Consider the following 21,616-nt stretch of genomic DNA (forward strand, 5'->3'; position numbering starts at 1 on the left):
ATCCTATAATACAGCCGGCCACGCTCCATTGGTTTTGCTTTGGTGACAAAAACATAGTTTGCATAGAAAAATATATGGTATAATTCCATCTTTCTCACGCTTTTATGCAAAGTAATTTTCAAATAATGTTGACCTTTTTTTACAGAATTTTCAACAATGCCTGCATGTACGGTTTTCGGTTGCCGTTCTAAGACCTGTTAAGAAGGATTTCGGAACTCTGACCTGGAGGGGCAGAGGTTCAGAAGGCCAGCCTAGTTTCTTGGAACAGGGTAACCTCTGGACAAGCCAGACCAATCAGGGTAGCTATGGCAGGCGGTCAAGACTAAGTCTCAAGAGGGGTGAGGGTGACTGAAAGACCTCAATGAGCATACAAAGCAAGGACACTTACAAATTATTCCAGACAGGTGTTATATTAAAAATATATACACATTTATTACAAGGCCTTTGTAAAATAGACCATAGCAAAGAATCACAGTATCACTAGAGTAAACCAATACATCAATATCAATACAATATATATACAAGACCATTGGAGTCTGAGGGGATAAGTGCACGAAATATGTAGACCACCTAGATGGGGAGGAAAACAGGCAGTGCAAATAATCTTTAGACCCAGTTCCACATCGAGGATACACCTAACTTGAGAGGCAGTCCAAGCCCTACAAAGAGAGGAGCCTTATGCTCAATAGTACATGCACGCGCTTCTGCCAATGGACAAAATAGGGTCTCTACAAGGGTCTCTAGCAGCTCAGGAAGGTGGATGACGCGATGAAGAACAAGTTCCCACTATTTAAACAGGACCTCCACTTGAGGGCAGAGGCAGTTGGAGTTGCTATTTTACAATAGCGGTGGAAAGGAAAGGGGCCCTCAGGAGCCACTTTGTGTGTAAAAATGGGCTCCTGCACTAGGGGCCACCAGTTGGGGTAAGGATTACTCACCGGTCCCCGATGCAGCCAGACCAAAACTTCACCAGTACAGTCCACATCGCTGGCAGGTTCGAATGTGACAATCAGGACGTCTCAACCCCATGTAGTTCCCGAGATGCAACGAAGATTCCCAAATGGGACAGTGGCAATTTCTCCGCTCAGGGTGGAAGAATCAGTCCAGTTCCACTGCAGCAGGCTTCAGGGGTAAGGGGGTCACAAATGCAGCAATCTTTCACGGGTCGTTGCCACAGCAGGGCAACACGGCAACTGCGTTTACTCCGGTCCGGATACACTCATCTCACTTCAGACCTGGGAATGACAAGTATATGAAATTCGGTCTGAGGGTGCCATGGATACTGAGATAGCAGTATGCCAAGTTTCGAGGGCCTCCTCGAAACGGCGGCGGTGACAGAGCAAACATCCCGCATAAGCTGGTCAGCCCAGGGACACTTCTGAAGGGGATGGCCTCAGGATACCTGGTGGCATGGTTGACCAGCACCAGCACCAGGACACTTCCAAAGAGGCTTACTTGCAGGGTTTGATGAAGGTGCAGAGAATAGTTGGTCCCACTATTCCAATGGATCGAAGCGCCTTTGCAGACCTTCTAGGACGACCAGATGCAGAGGGGTCTCACGGGACGACAGCGGGCTCAAGGTGCTAAACCTTCCAGCGGGTCCCCAGCGATTCCTTGACTCGGCTTGTGTTGCAGGATACTTGGCTCATTATCCCTTGTTCGGTGTGAACTCGGGAGATCGACCTGGTAGTGGTGTTTTCAGCCTCCTCTTATCCAAAGTTCCCTTCGTGCCAAAACAGAGAGGACCCAATGGGAGATCTGCTCACAAACACTCACTCCATACGTGGACCAATCATGGACCACGGTGGTCCCAGGCATTCAGGACACTCTAGACTCTCTGGCACCCAGAATGTGTATTGGGAACAGACATCCCAGCCCGCATCCTGGAGGCACACCTTCAAGGCATGCAGAAGCCCACGAAAGCTTTGGGTTTCGCGGGAAAGTGCATGACCAAATAAGGACTGACCCGGGTCGGCTCGACCTGGGGAAGGTGAAGGGGCAATATGGCCAAAGGACAGGACAAAGAACCTCGTGGCATGGCCATTTTGGAGCCAGGCAACCTATTTGTGCCAATCGCGGTTAACGCGGTTTAACATGGCACGAAAGGGTAAAAAATATATGTAAATGAAAGCTGCCACCAGTCCTGTCCGTGACACATCTGCACAGTTCATAAAAAGTCCAGCAAGAGTTTCTAGGGCCTTTGAAAAGACTAGAGACCCAAGAGTATTGTAAGGTAAGTTACATTGTTACATTGTACACTTGTTACATGTTGCACAAAAGTTGCAACATGAGGAAAGGACTAAAGGAAACAAAGTCTCCCAGTACTGACTAGTTACAGGTGTTTAAACAGCAGCAAAACGTTTGGGGGTTGACACATGGAGGGAAAATTACATTCAAATATGAAATCTTTCCTAACAAGACCCATAACAAATTTAAAGGCACTACAATACATGTATTCCCGAGGAAAATAGTTCTAATAAGAGTATGGGTCCAATATTGTGGATTTGCACCAAAAGAGCTTGAAAGTAGAGCCCATGAATTCTTGGGGGACTTGAGGGGTGATCGATTCTGCATCTGCAGCCTACACTTTGCCACGAATATGTACGACCAATCGAAGTACATAAAGACAAATCGATTCAGAATGTCACGTAAATTGCTTCCAAATGCAATTCCGACTCTATTCATGCACAGGCCGCCTCAGGGGAGTCACGGTTCCTGATTTAGCTGTAGCCTTGGCGTAGTGAACAGGTAACTAAATGGAGGGATTTGTGTTTTAGGTGTAAATGTCCCTTATAATACTTTTCATATGTACAAGATTGTATTGCTTTATAACTAAACCCCATTTTGCTTAACATCTGTCCTTGGTTTTAGGAGCATCATAGAAATTATTTATGGGCATAGATAACTATGCTAAAGTGCACGTTGAAATAAGCATAATCTTTTTGTAATTTGTCTCTTTACATTCCAATTTTTAAGATTAGCATTTCTAAATCAAAATAAATGTTCCCTTTACAACTCCATGACTATGCACTGAATATGAAGGAGCAAGATTCTGCATCCATGTCTTGCCTGGAGTCAACAACAACTTCGAGCGCATATCAGGTAGTCTTATTTAGCTATTCGGTTCCGGAAATGTTGTATGCATGGAATTTGAGATAATATGATCATATTTATGTATCGTGTTGTTTGTTTATACAATGTTTCATTCATGGTTTTTTATTGATATGTACCATTGTCTGCGTCCCATTGTGTGTGTTCAATTTCAATGTTTTCATCCATACTGAAATACGAAATGTATTTTTTGACTAAATGACATACACGGTATACGAGTGTATCTGTGTAAGTCATGTGTGCGATGGAATAATTTGATTTATAATACGAATGACATATTTTTAATGGATACTCTTTTCAAGGGATGTATAATAGATCGGGATATAGAAGAGGATGCATGTGGATCCGAGTCAGTTGGCCGGCTTGCTGGTGCTGTCGTTACAGTAAAGAAGAAGGTTTCACAGAAAAGCAAGAAAAATAAGGTAATTTACAAACAGTTTCATTTTTACACAGTATTTTGTGCTGGTGCCTTCATAACATGCTTTTTTATTAAATGTAAATTGTCCAATAATGTATGTTGGATTACATTAACCATCTTTTTTCCAACCTGCCTTCTAGTTGCCCAATGATCTACAAACTATGCAGATACAGACAGCTACAGAAATCAGAGATGCAGCTTGCCAAACTGATTGAAACCACGGAGCAACTATTATTTGGGGCTCAGCGTGTTCAAATCAATAAGCAGAATCGAGATGCTTTTGCCCAATGGCCAGAAAATGAATTTAATGTGACCGGCGAAGCCAGCAAAGTGTTGTTGGACCATTGCTACAATGCGACTGCTCCACCAGATGAAGATGAAACTGAATGTAATGAAGATGCTTTTAAATTAGTTGCAGGCCACTTGACACAATTGACACCTGCCAAAAAAGGGCCACTCAAAAACCAATTGACATTGATGTTTTCGCTGACTCATGTTCAAGTAACAGACACTGAAATGACAGAGACTGAAGCATCAATACAATTGACCAAGGACCTAGACAAAGATCCCGACTACAGTATGTACAGTTGGCTGATATGTCAACCACAGTTCAGTCAGAAACAACATTAATGCAGGATGATAGTCTAATAAAGGAGCCCAAATACGTAGTATACGACAGCATCTTGATGAAGATTATAATGTTGCTGAAATGTGTGCATCAGTGAAAGGGGACGTGTGTGGGAAGCCATTGGTGAATGTGACTTGTGTATCACAAGGCAGTAACCTCAAAATACATGGCACCTGTGAAATGCTCCGTGAAAAATGTTCATGGTCCGCTCAACCGATGCTGGGAAAACTGCCAGCTGGGAATCTACTGTGTGCAGCTGCTTTACTTTTCAGTGGCTCTAGTTTCATTAAGTTATCTAGTTTCTGTCAATTTGTGGCACTCCATTTCATTTCTAAAACGCAGTACTACAAATATCAACGTCAATATCTATTCCCTGCATTAGTGAAGCTTGGAAAATTGAACACATGTCTATTCAAAGTACATTCTCCGAAAAACGGTTCCGGCTAGCTGGCGATGGACAGTGTGACAGCCCCGGATTTTCAGCAAAGTACTGCACATACCACTTTCAGGACATGGAAACTAAAAAAATTGTGAGTTCGGTGGTCGTGCAGGTGTCCAAATGTAATTCCTCAGTTTGCATTGTAATTAGTGAAGAGGGAGGCCATGCAGAAAAGGTTTGGGAATCCTCGCAATCCCTCTTTTGTGACGATCATCACATAGGTATACCGAGTATCGATAGGGAGGGGGAGCTGAATACAGATATGGATGGTAGGCTGTCACAATAATTTCTGAACACCCTTCCTATATTTGGCACAGGAGAGATATCGCTTTTATGTCTGTCACAGCACCTGGAAAAGAGTGTACAGAGAGATGAAATTGGTAAATTAAGTCCAATTCAGGGACAACCAAGCAAAGGTAGGAGCGATGCAATGGTTGGTAATAGGATGCTAGAGGAATTGCAAACACACACAAGGTTGTTGAATGAAATACATAAGGTTTTGACTGCAATGCCGAATATGTGTTGCCAAGCATGGTTGCAGTTGAATGAAGTGAAGGCATCAAATAACAAAAAGAATTTGGATATGCAAGTTATTGATGATAAAATCACTACTAAGGAAATAAAAGAGAATGATGCGACAGTAATAGGAGACAATAAAAAGACCCTAGAGCCAGCTATTGAGGTGCTACCTAAAGACACCTTACCCCAAAGAAACATCTGCAATATAAGCTGTGTCGAAATAAATCCTGTTTTACCAGAATTCATGATGAAAGTTTAAAAAAAAAAGAAAAACCAATAAGGAAAAGGAATGCACAGGCGAAGGCACAGGCGCAAAAAGCTTTAAAGAATTCTTCTAGGAAATTCCTAAGAGATCCAAACATAAGGGAAGGTAAAAAACAGGAAATAGAAAATGACAAAGTCATCCTCGTAAATGAGGCACCACATGCTAAGCATGAGAGTTTGAAGCAAGATAAAATAACGGATAAAGATCTAAGTGTACTTACATTGAAGGGACGAATACATTATCAGAGGCCATGAAAAATAAAGAAATATCTAGAGGATTAGATAAAAACCTAAAATCTATAGAAATTGGAATGAAATATATCTTTGATATATTTAAAAATCCAAATGCTCCCAGGAATATAGATAGATTTGCACCAGACACATTAAGAAAGGCAGAACACGCTTTAGAACTACCAATAAAGACCCTAGATACGTCATGTTGGAGCGCTAACATGCAAGCTGCCCTAAAAAGATATAAAGACTGTAACAATGACATTATTGATATGAATGTTGACATAAATGTGGATGGAAGGAAACAGGAAAGTATAATTAAAAATAAAGCGGAATATCTAGAGTTAGATGTGTCGTGATAAGCTTCTAGGCGCTTGCAGTAACCTGCACTTGCACTAACCTACTGAGCTATCTTGTGTGTATTAGAGCTTATTCGAAGCATGGAGGAAAATGCTGAAATCAGCCAGGCCTCTCAAACCGGGTGAGTCCGCACACTTGTAAGGGGTTAACTGCGAAGGCCCTTCTTGAAGACATAAACATCTAGCTTTTGCAAGAGGCTCTACGCAGCCCTTGGAAGCCAGGCACAGCTTTACACAGCCTTGCTCGTCTTCGCTCTGCGAGTCAGGTGCATTGATAACACAGGAATGTCAGGCCTTCCCTGGGAGCCAAGACTGTCTGTTTCCAGTCTTGTAACTTTCCAGGTGAAAACATGTTTACTGCCCGGAAGGGTGAGCCTAGAAGCTTCTCGAAGAGCTGGTGCTTCATAGTGATTGACGTGCAGCACCTAATAAGAGAACTATACCTCGGCCAGTGAGGGAGGGACTCATCCTGGGCTGTTGGTGAAACGCACGTACGAAGAGGAACAGCGGCTGGACGACCAGCCGTGCACTATCTGAGCTGAGACTCCTAGCCTCACATCCCTGCTCTGGTGTAGGACTGTGGGGGGCTTGGCCAGTCCTCCCCTCCTCTCTATAGGAGTGCTGGGCACCTCTAGCGGTGAGGGCCCCGGGTGTGATCTGATCGTACCTTCATCTACATTATCTAGGAGCATAAGACAAAATAATTGCATATTCATCTGTGACTGACAATTGGCATTATACAGCTTGCACTTTCATTCCCATATTATTGTAAAATGCTGATTAGTTCTCATTAGACACTGTAGAAAATAAATGCAAGCATCATATATTCTGTGTGATTGGCTTTCTTCCAGAGTTCATCGTGCTTTTGCATAAACATACTTGTGTTGGAAGGTGATTAGGAGTGATTTTATTGCACTAAGGGCTGGTCCCAGGGGGATGCGGGCCCTCCTTTTTCACTACAAAATGCAAAGGAAAAAGAAAGAGTGAAGGCATGAAAGTATCTAATAATGTAATGCATAGAGAAAGTGATATAGAGGTGGAAGGGGTGATAGAACTTGAAGGAAATGATCGAAGGCAAGCTATCTCATGCAATATGAGAGAGGAAAGAAATGAATTGACCAGCCATAATTTGAACCCTGAATTAGATATAAGAAAAATTGTATAAGAAATACTGAACCAGAAAAGTATCTATCTGAAACAAATACGATTGGTATGCAGATGAATGATGCGATAGGAAAAGAGTGTTCAAGGAATGATTGTATGGTTGATGAAGAAAGAAATTGTAAACGGATGGTAGATTCTTTGCATGGATATGGCATGGAAAGACACATAGGTGAACAAGATTCTCTTAAAAGTATGAGAAATGGGGAGACACAATTGCAGCTAAGAAAAACAATATCCGCAGGACCATAGTCTAATAATATGTAATATGTTCGAGGGTGAGAGGTTCCAAGCACTAAATAGACCCTTTATTTTAGGCCTATTTGCTGAGATCCCTGAATTACAGCTGATTGCTTTATCATATATCAAATTAGTGGTTTTTATACACATGTACAGGTATGATTTTGTATGAATAGTAATTCCCTCTCCTCTGGTGAGAGCCCTGATCCTGAAGGAAGATGCTGCCATACAAAAAAGAGGGTTTAACATATATGAGTTTAAACAAAATAGTGAGAACATTTGGTTTGAGCATGATCTTTGTATTACTAAGAATACATATGCTGATGAAAGAGGAGAGCCACTTGAGACACATAGAACAGACAGTGGTCTGTTAAACGACATGCACGAATGGAGAGATCTAGCTATATCTCTCAAGGAATCTATATCCCGGTTAAAGAATATGGGAAACCCCTTTAGCGACAATGTGAGTTATGGTTTGCTAACATGGAATACCAGGGGTTGGTCCCACCTTGTTTCCGATAAGAAATTATATGATTATATGCAAAAGTATGATTTTATATTACTACAGGAAACATGGGTAGTAGGAGCCCTATTATGGGACAGTTATTAGATCATATGCATAAAAGCAAAAGTAGGCAATAAGGGTCGCCCAAAGGGAGGCGTGGTGACTGCCATAAAAAAAAAAGTGACAAGAATATCTGAGCTTCAACTTGAGGATTCGATATTGATTGTAACATTGCAGATTGATGTTGATGAAGTCTGACTGCCATTTAAATGAAGTTGAAACTTTATCCCCGTTGCTAGGCAAGTGTGATGGAAGGCCACCACAGAATAGCAAAAAGAATAGAGGAAGACTTTGGTTAAGATTTGTTGAGAGTTGGGGTCTTGAAATACTTCATAACACGACTCACACATGGCATGCTAGAGGACCTGACTCCATATTAGATTACATTTTTGTAAGTACATCGGTATTACTAAATATGGGAAATATTGTAGTATATGAGGTGGAACCAAGCGATCACTCGATGTTATCTTGTGCACTACCTTGGTAGAAAAATAATGTAAGGAATGATGGGGATGTATATTGTATGAACATCGAGGTAAATGTTAGAGGTTCAAAGATAAAGTGGAATCCTGATAAAATTGCTAAATTCAATAACCGGATGCTAAGGGTGTATGATGCACAGACCTATGAGACAAAACTTAAGACATACACCATAGGAAAATATGAGACAGTTATTGAAAAAATGTTAGAAATACATCATACATTCAGAAGGAAGAAAGATGAAATTTAAAAAATGAAACGTGTCAGGAATAGACAAATACGCAAATTGAAAAAAGAATTTCTGAGTGATGAAACATTAAAAAAGAAGATCAAACGAAGAAAACAGAATTACAGAAATTGGTTAGAAAACTATCAGATATTTATACAACAAAATGATGCTGAATTAATGTTTCAATCTATGAGGGGATCGACAACAAGAGGATTTTCGGCTTTGATAAATAGCACAGAAAAACTCAAATTCAGATGACAATGAATCCTATTGCTAGCAAGGATTGGAGAAAATATTTTGAAAATCTTTATAGGGAATCTATTACCAAGGATAAGGAATGGGAGACTAACTATCGCAGAGATTGGATCCTGGACATATCAGCAATAAACATTCAAAAATATATAACCAAAGCCAAAGCTTCAAACACCCATGGACCAAACAATCTATTGTTCATGACGCTAAAATACAACAAGGTGTTATGGGCGAAAATACTTCATATACTACATGCCACATAAAGAGAATTTACCGAAATCGTGGCTACTATCGTATGTCTTACCTATATTCAAGAAGGAAAATAGATTGTGTCCTGCTAACTATCGACCAATCGCTCTAATGAATGTTGAAGCGAAAATCTTTTCTGCTATAGTATTGGACAGATTGTTAAACTGGATCGAAGATAACAGCATATTAGACTTAAAACAATTAGGTTTTAGGAAAGGTATAAGTAGTGATGTTATTGATGCAATTGCAAAGCAAGCCTAGAATTAAAAGCAAAAGACCGCTATACATTGTGTCAATGGACCTCTCTGCCGCATTCGATATGGTTGACAGACTCTTACTGTGGAAGAGACTTTTAGAATTGGGCATTCATGATGACTTGTTAAATATATTGGTATGTTTATATTCTTATATTCTAATACTAAGGTATGTGTAAGACTGAGCAACATAGGCCTAATGTCACCTGAAATAAAGGTAGCTAATGGATTGAAAGAGGAATATGCATTGACCTCTATTCTGTTTAACCTATATGTGTCATCAGCAGGCAGAGAGATAGAAGGGAAAGGTCTGGGCCCTCTGGAAATAGGAAATACACATTTGCAATGGTGTGCTTATGCAGGATGACTTTTTTTATTATTTGATACTACCAAAATAGGACTGCAAAGATTAATAGACACTTTTGGCGATTTTATTAAGAAACTGAAACTCAAAATAAATGCTGAAAAAACATCAATTATAAATTTAGGGAGAAGTACAAAGGTCACACAAAGATATTCTTGGCACTGTGAAGAAATTAAGATTAAATCTCAAAAAAAGTATCTTGGATATGTATTTTCAAATGCTCCAACAAACAATTTTAAAATACATTGCTTAAAACAAAAAGCAACGGACGCAGCGAAACAGTTAAGGATAGCAGAAAGAAAATATGGAAAATACACTCTTCAGCAAAGTATAGAATTCTATCTAAACAAAAATAATACCTAGAATAACATATGGCATAGAATTTGTTCCTGACGCATTAGCAAAGCATTTGAAAGCCATAGAAGGATTGATTTGGAGGATTTTTTTATTTTTCTTACCCAAATGTCTACCATTTGAAGCAATAAAATATGATCTCGGTTTATATTCACTGGAAAGTTACATGAAGTGGAAAAAGCAGGATTATGGAGAAAATGTATGTCAAGTGACCCTAATTTGCTGTACAATAGGATGCTTAATGATGATATTGGAAAATTCTTAAGGGAACTTAAGGGATCAGTCGAAAAAACTATGTGCAGTATTGGCTTATCATTAAGTATACTGTTAAGGAAGCCTCTGAAAATAAAAAAGACATTAAAGGCATACGACTGGCTTGAGAACAATGCCTACTTAATAAATTAAAAATTATACACTAATGCTGTATCATTCTGGAAATGGGAGCCAAAGGCTGAACCATACATATTGAAATATCCTTTTCGCATGATTCGCAACTGCACAACGAGATTTAGATGCAATGTCTTAAACACCCAAGAGATAAGAAATGTAAGGTTTCCTGAGGTTGAGGAATTTAAATACTGTAAATATTGTATGGTACAAAGTGTTGATGAAACATTACATCATCTATTAGTAAAATGTCCAAACCTTATGTGGAAGCATTTGGAATATTTTGCACAGTTTGTTACAGACACATCATGTGTAAATACTGAACTATTATGGTATGAGATGCTACATGGGAAATCAATGGTGCTAAGTATAAGATTAATTGCATTCTTAAACAATGTATGTAGCTTGGAGTAAGAATGATGCTGAGGATTGATTGTCAAAGTCTGCGATGGTCAGTAAGCTCTGAATGTAAATAAGTGTTGCATATAAATGATGTGTTTAAGTATAAGAAAGATATATTTTAACAAAATAATGCCCTATATGAATTAAAGATTTTAGATATGCAAAATGAATGAAATTTTTTAATGCTGTAAAAGATCATTTGTAAAGGTTTGAATAAACCAAAAAAAAATAATTCCTCAGTGGCCATGGAGAAACTTGGTTTTATAAAATCACTGGAAGATCTCCAATCGAGGGGAATGCAAATCAACCTCATAGCCATGGACTGACACGTTTCAATAGCCAAGACAATGAGAGAGCAGTTTCCAAATATTTGCTATCAATTTGATGCCAAATCCATCAATAAGAAAATCTCAGCTGCAGGGAAAAAAAAGGTTCTGAAAATATATATCAGTAGTCCCAGTCCTTCAGCAACCATCTTTGGTGAAGCTAAAAAACTTGTGATGGGTCTGTGGAAATTCTACTAGAAAAATGGGGGTCACCTATGCACCACTGTTCCAATGTTCACTCTTTGACAGAAAAACAACATTTCCACCAATGTGCACATGGCGCTTTGTCGCCAGAGCAGGAACGGAAGAAGTGGTTGATTCCATCTTCATCTCCACACAAAGCCCTTGAGAAGATTGTGTTTGATAAAACTCTATCGGTATCTGAAGGGACTCACAGAATTCTGTCACACAGGAGATTTGGAGGTGTTCAACAATGTGTGCCTAAAGTACAGGCCAAAGAGATTGCATTTCGGCATAGACGGAATGAAATTTAGGACATTAATAGCGGTATTAGCGCATAACGAGAATGTAGGCCATGAACAATTGAGGACTGCAAGAAACTTTGGGATGCTTCGCTACACAATGGCCTTTACAAAAAGAAGCAAAAAATGGGTGGTCAAGCCAATATATGAGGAAATAGAATTCGATTTTGTGAAAGATCTTATTATGACTGTCTTGGAGATACATACTCACGGAATCGCACGCGATTTTGTTCCGAGGACACATACATTGCCACAAAATATTGCCAACGTGCCCTGTCCACCTAAAGCAGAGCTCATGGAACAGTTCACTTCCTGGTACAAATGATTATCATCTGTTCTTTTTTTCAGCAATGTTTTTATGAAGTGCCCAGATAAAGCATCCAATTTGTCTTTTGAAATATATCCTCTTTGTCAATTTCTTTTTCAACCAGTACCATTTTTACGAATGCCATACAATGTATTGCTGTGCTTTCACACTTCCCAGTTTCGTCAAGCTACTGTGGGACCTTCACTGATCATGGGAGGGCCAGATGAATAACAGTATGAAAGCAACTTTGTGGTTCTGCAGTTGCCTTACCAAACAGTTGCCCAAATAGCTAAATAACTGCTCGTCCCACAAAAGGGATGAGACCTAGGCTAGATAAGATACTCAGCACGCAAGAACTACTGACTGTGAGCAAAACAGCACATCAAAGTGGGTTGTTGGTGAGAAATAGAAGCATAGAAGGAGTGGGTCGGTTGAGCCCTTGGCCCGCCTACATTATACACAAAAGTGACAGCCTGCTCTTGCACTCATGGGGGCGCCTCCTTTGCCCATCTGCTGCCATGGCGAAGAAGGCCCTGACATAAGCAGAGGTAGGGCTATTGCTAGACACACTTGACTCCATTTTGTATACCCTTGACTCCAACTTTCGACTAGGTCGCATTCTGTCATTGCAAAGTTTCCACTACCCCTCAGCAGTGCCGTTAACAGTGAGCACTGACACCCCCCACATTTTTCCTCCTGTGCCTGTGCCTCACAAGTCCCTTTCTCATGCGCCGGAGACAAGATGTTGCAAATTAAGAATGTATCTTCATTCTGAGTGAAGGTCACCAGCTTTGAATTTTGGCTTGCAAGCTGAGGAAGCCCACGCATCGCACACAGTATAAGGCTCGATTGTTGTTCGAAAGAAAGGGAGCATTCTGAAAGGAATTGAATTAAGGGAGGGGTTTAATAATGTCAGATATGATAAGGTTCACCATTCAAAAACTGTTCAAAGGAACTTGTAATTTCAGTTCATGAAAAATTGTTGATCTGAACGGAGTCTGCGTTATGGTCTGCATTACGCCAAGAGAATGGAAATGCTGAATATAATGTAAGTTTGACTTTCGCCGATTTTATAGACCAACGAGTGAACTTCTCATTAGCTGACAGTTATTGCTGGGTTACATTGTACTCGTTTGTTCTGTGGCATATTGCAATGAAACGCAAGGACAACCTTAGTGTGTACTGGTCTTTTTACCGGGCACATGGGCAGTGAAGCATCGAGATGCATGTAGACCACCACTCGGTTCCCCCAGGTTCAACGTTAATATTTAATTAAAATGACGTCTATGTGTTCCTCGAATTCTAGCATCAGCTTCTGAATCCCATTTCGAAATTAACATACGCCTTAGCACTATCCCCTGAAGCAAATTGTAGACTACTTTCCACAATGTTTTCTCTGTGTTCGCATTGTTTAATGTCTGTGTTCATCGTTAGTTTTAACACTGGGCCGAATTAATGGGTAAAATGATAAATTGTAATAAAGATCGGCTACTGAGACACATTTCTGTTATTTTTTCAAAACAGCTACTTCCTGCCTTTCTGCGATTGTCATCAATTCCAGATACTAACTGACAGGTTTTTCAACAGACAGCAGCAGATACACGTCAATAGCTGGATATGAATGACTCCTAACATCGTTTACGGTGGCCTAGCGCAAAGCTGATGCCCAAGCCTTGTGATTCACGGTGCATCCAAAGCACTTCTTTTACCCAAAAGGAACACCACGTTACTCACAATAAACATTTGCGGATCGAGACCGAAGAAATAAATTACCCATTTGATTGAATAATGCAATTGCCGGATGTTCTCGGAGCGTTTATTGTGAAATAAAAGTACTTTACAAATTCTACAGTCTTGCTGTTTCCTTTAAAAGTATAGTTTTATATTCTGAATTGTAACGTGCTGTGTTGTGAGATGATGTGTGTTGATTTCCGGGTTCTGCGTAATGTCACGTAGGTGATGACTGGGTGCGTTTGGCTATGCTGCCCAGTAACGTCCTGGGGATAGGTAGAGAGTATCACTAGGTTTGGTGATGTCAGCCTCAAGGGCAGGGGATATGATTTAGTGCTGCAACGGATAAGATTATCACAAGATGGCCACACCCTGCTGCCTGATTTTGCATGTGTACAAAAGAGGAAAACTTTAGTAAGGTGCATAGGAAATGTTTGTATGATCGATCAATGAATGTTTAAAAACACATGCCCGAACCCTCAGGACAATAATATTTCTGAGCGCACTATTCCTTTAATTTGTCCGAGAAAGGGGACATATAATTCATCTATTTCCCACAAGGAATCACTCTTTCTCTTCTAACACATGATTTTTTGTGTTCTGATTTAACGAGACAGGCATCTATCAGCTTGTCTCTCATTCTGTCAAGGAGATGAGCAACACATGTAATTAATCTGTTTTCTGTGCAGAGTCACTCACCAACTGAGGAGCGCCCATGCTTCTCGGAGTAATTTTAAATTCAGGGTATAGAGGATGCAGGGTTTGTAGTTTTAAACTGTTCCTGTGGCTCAATTTCTGCAGCTGACAATTATGTTCTCTGAAGAAATGAAAGAGACAATTTATCACACCTGTTTCAAAACTCCTTTGGCTCGGTTTTTCGGCCCTACCTCTTTATTCCATACATTTCTTTTGAGAAAAAAAATGCTCTATACTAGTGAGAGAGTCAATGTATCACACCTGTTACAACGTGTCTTTGAAACTCGCGGTTTACCTGCCAAAAGCTGTTATTTCAGCATTTTAATTGTTTCCTAGCACTCACCTCTGTTTTAACTTTAAAATTTGAAGCAGATGTCTGTTCCCGCTTGGCAATCTCTCCCGAAATACAGTCTCTGGCATATACTTGTCTGCCTTAATCTCCCTCAGTCACATGTGAGCCCTGTTGGCCTTTGCAGACAAGCCCCCATCCACCAGCCGTCCTGTCCATGCTGTCAGTGGATACATTGACATACAAAAGTGGCGTACACATTAACTGATGGGCCATGCAACTGTCATGTCAGCACACATACCAGGGAAAAGTATTGCACATGTGTCATTGTAATGCAGAAGGACATCACATGGCATCAGTCAGCACCCAAATCCACATACACTACCACGGTCAACACATGACACACAAATCATGATTGGGACAGTGAACTGGAGACATTGAGGTCCTGGGGAATGGAGGAACTGGAAAATCCCTATGATGAGGTGCACCTGCAAGTGGGCATTCTAGGCATGGTCGGTGATGTTAAGAGAGAAGGAGTGGTGATGTGAAGATGACAACAAGGTCCAAAGATCCACAGGAGGGTGAGGGGAGTGGGCCCATGGAGTGCGGCCAGAGTGCGGGAGGGAAAGAGGGAGCAGGAGTCCCCATGAGTAGGCTCCCGGTGTTAATGGCTATGAGGCAAAGATTGGTAGCAGTACATCATGCCTGTACAGCAGATGGCCAGTCATGAATGAGAGAGGATGAGGGTAAAACAGAGGAGTTAGGCTTGGTTGAGAGCTGTGTGTCATCCGCATTACAGTGGCATGCCCTCCCTGTTGCTCCCGCTGTGACCATGCTGGTGTTGAGGCTATGTATGTGCAAATGTGGTGGAGGGCATAGAACATTTCTGCAGTTGTTGGACATAGTGATGAGGGTCATGCAAGGTCCATGAGTGTCATGTATGTGCAACAATCAATCCCCACAGCAATGCCTCTGGTGGGATCCAGTTAATATGTGGAAACATTTTTTCGAATGACAACAATGTCGAAAACATGTTACCAAATGTTTTTTTCCGAATATATTATTTTTTAATGTACATGTTATTTTTTTGTTTCGCGAGTAAAAAAAAAAGGGTTACAAAAAATGGGGGACCTGGGGGCAAACCCCCCCCCCCATTAAAAAATGGGGGACCTGGGGGCAAACCCCCCCCCCATTTCAAACAAAAAATAACAAAAAAAAGACATTCCAATTTTTTTTTTCGATAACATTTTTTCGACATTTTGGCATTTGAAATTATGTAGTTCGAAATATTCACTATAAACCGCCACTGGTAGATGTGTTCTCATTTGCAAAGCAGTCCCTGTCCATGAACATCATCCCATGATAATGGGTAAAAAGTTCATGACTGTGCATGCTCAGACTGTGAACCAGCACCACCTCTGATACCTATCACATTACACATGGAGCAACAGAGCCATCATGCCACTTCTGAGTGGGCGATGTAGCTGCCATATCTGACCTTATCAGACAGATTGCATGAGTATGGGGTAGTGTGTAGGTATCCAGTTCACAGGCTGGTCAATGTCTGTGCAACTGCACAGCCTAATGATGGCAGTGACAAGGGATGTGCCTGTCAAGTATCATCTGACGGACACATACAGGAATTTGACGTCAGACATGTGCTTCCAATTTTCATTTGGCTGTTATGTTTGAACAACTCCCATGCACATACATAGAATGGAATGCAGCCAGACACACTCATTGCCATTAATTTTTCTCATGACCCTCCATATGGGCCGCCTATGTCCATGTCATATTCATACTGCAAGGATGGCAACCCCTGCATGACAACCCATCAGCTATTATACACCATGTAGTGAATGGTGTAACTCCTTACTACATACAAGTGCCATAGCACCAGCATCATGCCAGCAATTCTGGTCTGTGGTCTGTAGGGACTTATGCACCTTCATTCTGGGCACACCACAAGGCAAGGTGGCTCAGATATGCATCATGGTAAGGCATCCCATAGGAGCAGGTGACAAATGCAACATGCAACTCAGCATGTAATTCTGTGATTGTTCAACATATGTCGCATGTACCTTTCTCGCATCGCAGAGTGACTCAACACAAGAATGCAGACAACATTACAATTGTCACACCCTTATTACTGGCAAATACCAGACAAATGTTGAGGAGATTCATGAGGAGTTGATCTTAAATAGGAGATACAAGTATAATTCTGATACAAATTAAATAAACTGCTTTGTCTAATTTTAACTCAATTGTGCAATTCGGGAAAATGATTTATTAATCATCAGTGTAAAGAACAAAACAATAATAAAGAAATTTAGAGCTCGGCACGTTTTGGGAAAATATATCCCATCATCAAAAGAAAATAAACTTTACATACAATTATGTCAATGGTTATTCTTTACACTCTAAAGGTATCTACACGGTAAGGGAAAGGTAGGTTCAGTTGCTTATATGACATTCAATATGTACGCTAATGTGTAAGAGGCAAGCACTTGTATCAAGAAATCACCTGTATGTTAACCTTTCTGCTGTCACCACACAGGATCCTCCCAGAATGATGACCATGAGTCTGAACGTCAGCAAACATGCAATAACGAGGGATGTCATACAACTGCAGCCGGATGTATCACTACACAAATATGGTGGTTCATACATGATTGGCAAAACATACAATGCACAATGACAGCCACTCACGTGATATGTCATCATAGTTGTTCCACAACTTGCACCTTCTCAAGGTGGATGAATTGGCTTGTGACCTCTTCATGCAGTGTCTGCTGCTCCTCCTCTGGTGGTCCCCCTAAAGTGATCTGTGCAGAGGTCAGGTTTACAATGAGTTTGTGCTTTTTCCTCCATGTGAGATCATTCCATGGCTTCTGCACCTGTTCAGCAGTGCGCATCTCCACACCTAAGGCGTTGATCTGGTCTGTGACCCACTGCCAATGCACCATCCATTGTGCGGGTGTATGGGTGCTCCTTGCTGTGAGAAACCTGATGGTATTCTTCCAAGCAGACCTCAGGAGCCCCTTATTCAGGTGGACAGGGAAAGGCTGATGCTCTCAGATCGCAACCCTGGGGGTGGACGAGCGAGGGAGGATCACCTCGGCAGGGGAGCCCGGGGATGTGTTCGGGAAAATGCCCCAGGCGAGACGTGGTATTGTACTGGGGAAGAAGGAGGATGTGCTACATCAGAATCTTTCTTAGCCACATACATCAAAGCCCTGTATGCAACCAATCCCCTAAGATCTCAAATTCAGTTACACCTAGAAATGATCTCTCTCAGAATCCTTGTTTCCCTAGGTCGTACTAGAATACTCAATGTAACTCGTTTTCCCTTCCCTCTGATTATTATTTCCCTCACACCCAACCTGCTCAGATAAAACACTACTGTTCCCACAATCCCCCTTGCTTATTTCAAGATACTACTTTTTCCTGTTTACATCACAACTTTACCAAACTCCCCCTCTGGATTTACCAAACACCCTAGGATGAACAATATAATTTCTCATAACAAAATCCCCCTTTTTGACACAAACACTTTATTACTCCACGGAAGACAGCAGACTAACTCTAGAGCTGTTTACAAACATATCCCACCACAAACGTCAGGCAAAGTCAGACAAATGATGGGAACCATGCACACCTGATGGCCCTTTCTCTTCCCCACAAGAATAAAAGGTGGCACAAGAAAGCACAAGATGAGCACGGCAGACAGCACAACATAAGAACTAACTCAGCACAGCAGTTCAAGAGGAGGAAAAAGATGGTACAGATCGAAACAGTGACAAGGAGAGAGTCAACCTTGCCCTTTCTGACCAAGGCCCATCAAACCTCCGCAAAGGGAAGGAGTAGTCTGCGAACAACTGACAACATGTATTGCACCAGATGTCAAAGGTGCACAAGACCCTCCTCCACGGATTGTCAAGCCGGGGAGAGACACTCATCTCTGTGGTAACAACCCTGACTCTGACAGCCAGTGAGTACAGGGGAGAGTCGATAAGAGACTAAAATGTGTTGAATGAAAAGTAGCCGAAGGCTCAGTTGAACTTTGAAAAGCAAAAGGATTTTATTAACGGAGGAGGGGAAAATCCAGATACAGAGTAGTCCGGCACCACGTGGGTGCTCACGCCGGAAACTCAGGGCGATTACCCAACGATGAAGACTACCGTAACCAGAAGGCCTTGAGAAGAGGTGAAGAACGGTCAAAGTGGCCATACAGGGGTCTTGTAAAATCCTCTGTACCGTCCAAAGTCTTTGACTGACAGAGAATTGTGAAAGCTAAGCGAATTGAATCCCAAGTGATGAAAATTAGTACATGAACTGTGTTTCATGAAGATTGGCAAGAGTGAACCCGGCAGAGGGATGCTAATGAAAGGGGGAGAAGTCTAAAAGTTTTGTGAGGAATTGTTGGTAAAGGTTGGCCATAGTTAGCCCGGTAGAGGGAAGCCGACAATCCAGAATAGTGTGTGGAACGAAGTGAACCCGACCAAGGGGTGTATACAGTGAATAGTCTGTTATAAAAGGTGACAAGAGTGAACCCAGCAGAGGGAAGCCGACAACCAAGGGAAAGACCGAAAGCCTGTTTAAAAGGTGATTAAGATTTGTGAAAGCAAGAATCGTTGCAAGAAAAGGGGTATGAAAGTGGACCCCTTGTCATCTAGGGGACGAGCCCAATCGAGGGAGATCCAGGGGTGGAAAGTTATCACTCAAAGTTCAATGACAAAGGAACTGTTTTGTTAATTTGTTGAATACGAAATCTGAGGGGTCTGCACCCAGAAGAGAGGGACCCAGGGGTGAAGCCATCACCCAAAGTGTTTGTAGAACAGAACTATGTGTTTGTTTGTTGAGAGCATCAGGCCTCGGAGTCAAGAAACATTTATTGAAAAAAGACTTAACCAATAAAGAACCTGATAGCTGAGAAAGAACTGTTAGCTCATCCTGGGAAGGCTTCAGCGTGTGCTGTGCTCCAAAGTCCGACCTTTTCCCATGTTAAAAATGTGGGGAAGGGAGACCTCAAGGCATCACATCCAGACTTATTATTTATTAACACTTTTTCCCTTATTTTGAAAATCCCATCCCACACTCTTTCCGTAATTAGTTGTAAGGAATTGGCAATTTCTTTTTTTCAGTATAGGCTTTTTACTTTGACAAGACGCCACAAGGATTGCCTTATTTTTCATTTGATGGTCGACACTTGCTCCCATCTTAGATTTAGGATTAGGTTTGGCGTTCCACACTGTATTTACAGTTTAATAAACACCCTTGAACTGTGATCACTTGTGTCTGTCTTTACTGTTGTCACCATGAGTTCCTTACACCGCACACTGGCACATCTCACAATATTGATCGGTCAGGTAGACAATGGAGCTCCTCCTCAGTGTAGCACTTCTTCCTCTGTGGGCCAGTGTCCTATGCAGTGTCTTGGAGTGGAGTCTCTTCCTGCAGTGCAGGGCATTCCCTCTTCAACTGAGGGGCACTAGGTGTTGGGCTGCTCCTGCCTGTCTGGGACCACATTGCCGTCCAGATGCCGGGCCACCTGTGGCCTGGGTTCTGCCACGTCCTCCTGGGGCTGGGGAAGATGTCTCCAAAACATGTCCTTGACCCCTGGTTCTGGGGAAGATATCTCCACACCGGGTTCCCAACGCCCAAGGGCTGGGGCAGATGTGTCCTCACCACATCCCCAACCAGATCTTGCCTGCAATCCTGTCCCTCTCTGGGCCTTTCCACTCATGTCGCAGGTGTAAGGGATGGATGCAAGGCACACACTGGGCTATATGTGGAAGGGAACAGTCTATATGATGTGCGACATTGATGTGTGGTCCAGCAAGGCTACAATGTACCCCAAAAGCAAATAAATATGGCACGCGATAAGCAGAGCACCCAAAACTCAAAAATTGCATATGCGATACCCAGCAAGCTTCCGCAAAGTGAAAAAAGCAGCACATTATATTCAGAGGCACCTAGAAATGTAGCAATTTGCATATGTCACACACTGTGGGCCTCAAAATGTAACAAAATAACATGTGCCTATGCGCAGAAGCAAATCCCCAAATATAAAAATATGTGCGCGTTACCTGAAGGAAAATGATTGCATAGCACCCCCAAATATGTTTGTGAAGCTCGTCTGGATCCTAACCTTCACCACACAACCAGTGATGCACGTTGCGTGCCTTATATCACCCAAAAAACAAATTGCTGTGAGCTGTGTAGGCGTGCAGCATAGTTGTGTTGTGTCACTGCACGCAGGATGTAAAATATGTGATAAGGGCCTTTACTCTGCTATTGGCTGCTGCAGATGAAAGACGCACACCACTGTTCCTCCTGCCTACGTACTACTGTTATTGCCTCCTCTGGCTCTGCTTTACCTCACTCACTCCGATAATGATGCTACCTGATAGACTGTGAGTTCCTGCCGGCAACCAGCACAATCTTATTGTGCAAGCTGTCCCACTTTTGCCTGGACTCCTTTGTTTGGCCTGCAACCACTTCTTCAGTACTTGCCGGGACTTCCACCTCTGCCAACACCACCTAAGCTCTGCTGAACATAACCATGGCCCAGGACCCAGGAAAGCCATACCTGCCTTGGGGTGCAATGTATGTCCCTAACAGTCATCTAAGTCATCTGAGGAGTGCAGCACACCAACATGAAGGTGAAGGGCTGCCAACTTCACCTCCACCAAAGATGACATCCTGGTGGATCGGGCCCTTTGCACCTATGATGCCCTCTTCAACCCTGCTACGCAGCTGGGCATCAACGCAAGGCTGTGAATCTGGGACAAGATCATGGCTGCCATCAATGAAGAGGGGGTGGCAGACCGCACCAAGACCACAGTCAGGAAATGTTGGGATGACCTCAAGACCCAT

The sequence above is a fragment of the Ambystoma mexicanum genome, chromosome 5p (assembly GCF_040938575.1).
Source record: "Ambystoma mexicanum isolate Mex_15411 chromosome 5p, UKY_AmexF1_1, whole genome shotgun sequence".
NCBI lineage: Eukaryota > Metazoa > Chordata > Amphibia > Caudata > Ambystomatidae > Ambystoma > Ambystoma mexicanum.